This window comes from Rhinopithecus bieti, unplaced genomic scaffold (assembly GCF_001698545.2).
Source record: "Rhinopithecus bieti isolate Rb0 unplaced genomic scaffold, ASM169854v2 scaffold_42772, whole genome shotgun sequence".
Classification (NCBI taxonomy): Eukaryota; Metazoa; Chordata; class Mammalia; order Primates; family Cercopithecidae; genus Rhinopithecus; species Rhinopithecus bieti.
Genome location: NW_016818842.1, coordinates 2,182,524 through 2,186,378, shown reverse-complemented (window position 1 = coordinate 2,186,378; position 3,855 = coordinate 2,182,524). Strand labels below are relative to the sequence as shown.

Below are 3,855 nucleotides of genomic sequence, written 5' to 3'. Positions count from 1 at the left end.
CACCCACCCACCCATCCATCCATCCACTCATCCATCTATCCATCCATCCATACATACATCCATCCATCCATCCATACATACATACATCCATACATCCATACATACCTCATCCCAGACATACCAAGAAAAACTATATACAGGTGTTGCCTTGGAGAACTCTCACACTAGCCCTGAGAGACAGAGGCAATTATGACACAGGTGATAAGTGTCCAGATGGAGATCTACCGAGGCCACAGTGGAGAGCAGAAGTCAGAGAAAACTTCGTGGAGGAGATGCCCCTTGTGCTGAGTTAGGCTGACCAAGGGGAGTGGGGCTTGGCAAGGAGGAAACTGGGCTCAGAAGGGTATTTCAAGCCCTGGAGGCCACAGAGATGAAGTCAAGGCAGAGGGGTGACTTGGTCAGGTTGGAGCCTTAAAGAAATCACTCTGGCTGCAGTAAGTAGTGTGGCAGAACTGTTGGGAAGGCTGTGGTAGGAAATCTAGGATGGAGAGGTGGAGGCAGTTAAGATGGAAAGAAGGGGATGGATTTGAGGATCACTCAGGACTGCATTTGCTGAGCTCTGATGCCATACTGGTTGAGGAAAAGGAAGGACTGTCCAGGATAACACTTAGGTTTCAAACTTGAGTGCATGTGTTAGGGGGACCATTCATGGATAAAAACAGTCCACAGGGGCTATGGGGCTTGGAGTACCAGGTGTTCTAGTAGATAATCGAGGCAGGCAAGGCAGGTAGGGAGAGGTCTTGATGTCCAATAAATTATCAGAACAAGGGAGGGGCTCAAGCCTGTAATCCCAGCACTTTGGGAGGCTGAGGCGGGCAGATCACCTGAGGTCAGGAGTTCGAGACTAGCCTGATCAACATGGAGAAACCCTGTCTCTACTAAAACTACAAAATTAGCCCGGTGGCGGTGCATGCCTGTAATTCCAGCTACTCTGGAGGCTGAGGCAGGAGAATTGCTTAAAACCAGGAGACAGCGGTTGCGGTGAGCCAAGATTGCACCATTGCACTCCAGCCTGGGCAACAGAGCGAGACTCCTCTCAAAAAAAAAAAAAAAAAAAATCAGAACAGGAAGACCCTTTAGAGTCTCACCTGTCCCCACACTTTGTGGCTGGGAACTGGAAGCCCAGGGAGATTAGACAGCCTCAACTGCCCCACCCAGCTCAAGACCCAGTGCAGTACCACAGGGATGGCATGACCCTAGAGGTAGACACTCCTGGGTTTGAACTTTGTCCCAACCATATGCTCACTTGGTGGCCCCAGGCAAGGTGTTTAGCCTCTGTGAAGCTTAATTCATTTACTGAAAGATGGGTGTGACTGTGCACCTCCCAGAATGGTGGAGGGAGTAGGCCTCAAGCTTCAGTGAGGGACTCCATCAAATGCAACTAGACCAGTATCCCTTCAGCTGTCCCCTAAAGCCCCACATGGCTCCTCTGAACTCATCTTATCCTCTTATTGTCCCCATGTCACCAGTAAGGAAACTGAGGTTCAGGCTGGGCATGGTGACTCACGCCTGTGATCCTAGCACTTTGGGCAGCTGAGGCAGTAGATCACCAGAGGTCAGGAGTTCGAGACCAGCCTGGCCAACATGGTGAATCCCATCTCTACTAAAAATACAAAACTTAGTCAGGTATGGTGGTGGGTGCCTGTAATCCCAGCTACTCTGGAGGCTGAGGCATGAGAATTGCCTGAACCTGTAGGCAGAGGTTGCAGTGAACCGAGATTGCACCACTGCATCCCAGCCTGGGCGACAGAGCAAGACTCAATCTCCAAAAAGAAAAAAAAAAAAAAAGAAAACTGAGGTTTAGAGAGTTAAACGACTTGCTCAAGACTCCTAAGTCACGATAGAGCAGAACTGGTCCTACATCTTCCTGGGAAGAAACCTATGCCCTTGTCATGGTGCCAGGCAGCATGCTCTGCTGAGTGGCACCAATGCCACCACGCCGAGTTTACTTTCTGAGCTGCTCTCCAATGCACCCCTTCCTTTAGACTCTCACGGCCACCATCTTTGCCCAGCCTCCATCAACTCCTTCTTGCATTCTTGTCCCAGCCTCCTAAAGGAAGCAGGTGGACATCTGGGGTGTGATGCATGGGGGAGAGGGCAGTGGGGTGCCAGGATGAATGGGCACTGGAGTGGGGAGTGCAGGGGGCTGGATTCAGGCGTGCAGACTGGGGGGTGTCACTGCTCCCTGGGGTATCCTGCTTCCTCACTACCAAACACACACACAAAGTCCCAGAATACTGGGCACAGGGGAGCCACTTACCCAGAGGTGACAGGGTGACAACTTGGTGCCAAGTGCACAGCAGAAATGACTTCCTTTGACTCACCCGATCTGGGGTGGCAGGAAGAACGGGACGAGAGGAGGGGCGTCTGGGGAGGGAAGGGTGCATCCCGTGCATCTCACCTGGCTTGGCTGGGAAATTCAGGAGTTCAAGGTTCACAAGGACTTCTGAGAGGTTGGATTTGTGGCAACAGGCAGACCCTGATGGGCGCCCATGTGTAGGGTGGGTGGCAGTCCCTGTCAGAAGAGCACAGTGAGCCCATTGTCAGACAGACTTCTGTCCATGCAGACTTCTGCCCTGGAAAGGGTGTGGTCCCAGATGGGGCTGGGGAGGAAAACAGGTGGCAGCTATGGAGTGCCTTGCCCTTTGGTCTCCGGATGGGAGGGCTTTCAACAGTCAACAGGGACGGGAACAGGAGGCACAGATAGCAGCTGAAGCCGAGGGCACTGCTAACCAGATGGTAAACGGGGATGCTGCAGATCGAAGAAGTCAAGAGGATCTCTTTTGGGGGGAGGTGGAGTGGGGGGAAGGGACACAGAGTCTCGCTCTGTTGCCCAGGCTGGAGTGCAGTGGTGCAATCTCAGCTCACTGCAACCTCCGCCTCCCAGGTTCACACGATTCTCCTGCCTCAGCCTCCTGAGTAACTGGGATTACAGGCGCCCACCACCATGCCCGGCTAATTTTTTGCATATTTAATAGAGATGGGGTTTCACCGTGTAGGCCAGAGCGGTCTCAAAACTCCTGACCTCAGGCGATCCAACTCAGGTCCCGAAGTGCTGGGATTAAAGGCGTGAGCCACCGTGCCCAGCTGAGAGGATCTTTTTGTATGTCTCAGTGTCATGGCTGCCTCTTAGATGTTAAAGGCCCAAGGAGAAGGAAGCAGGTCAAGCTGTCCAGAGACATATCTGACCACCTCGGATGACAGCAAGAGCCCCACCAAGGGAGGTATGCAAGCACCCCATGACAGATCTCCATGTAGGAAATTCAAGTCTCAGATGAAGGATCCCTATTCAGCCGAGGCATTCTGGGATCCAGTGAATGATGTATTTCAGACTTCATGTTATAAGCGCTCAGAGTCCACTGGAAAAACCAACACGGAAATAATTAGAGCCTGAGTATAGTGGTTGATGCCTGTAATCTCAGCACCTTGGGAAGGTTACTTGAGCCCAGAAGTTCAAGGCTAGCCTGAGCAACATGGTAAGACCCCGTCTCTACAAAAATAAATATTTAAAATTAGCCAGGTGCACTGCTGACCCCAAGTGATCCTCCCACCTTGGCTTCCCAAAGTGCTGAGATTACAGATGTGAACCGGAGTTCAAGACCAGCCTGGCCAACATGGTGAATCCTCATCTCTACTAAAAATACAAAAATTAGCTGGGCATGGTAGTGGGCACCTGTAATCCCAGCTACTCAGGAGCCTGAAGCAGGAGAATTGCTTGAACCCGGGAGGCAGAGGTTGCGGTGAGCCGGGATTGCACCACTGCACTCCAACCTGAGTGACAGAAAGAGACTGCATCTTGGCTGGGGGCAGTGGCTCACACCTGTAATCCCAGCACTTTGGGAGGCCGAGGCAGGA

The 3,855-nt window shown here is 52.1% G+C and overlaps 1 protein-coding gene and 1 pseudogene across 5 annotated transcripts in view; one reads left to right on the top strand and one right to left on the bottom strand.

Moving 5' to 3' along the window:
* The window catches only part of CCL24 (C-C motif chemokine ligand 24), a 13,336-nt gene extending 10,766 nt beyond the window's left edge, over positions 1-2,570 (bottom strand). For 3 of the 5 annotated variants that reach the window (XM_017857597.1, XM_017857599.1, XM_017857601.1), the window contains exon 1: positions 2,402-2,570. The gene's annotated coding sequence lies outside the window, so the exon portion shown is untranslated. Of the gene's footprint in view, positions 1-2,260; positions 2,324-2,401 lie in introns of those variants that run through there. The other 2 variants (XM_017857602.1, XM_017857598.1) reach the window with 2 other exon arrangements.
* Positions 2,571-2,628: 58 nt separating this feature from the next.
* Positions 2,629-3,855, top strand: part of LOC108518892 (THO complex subunit 4 pseudogene) — a 12,726-nt pseudogene continuing 11,499 nt past the window's right edge.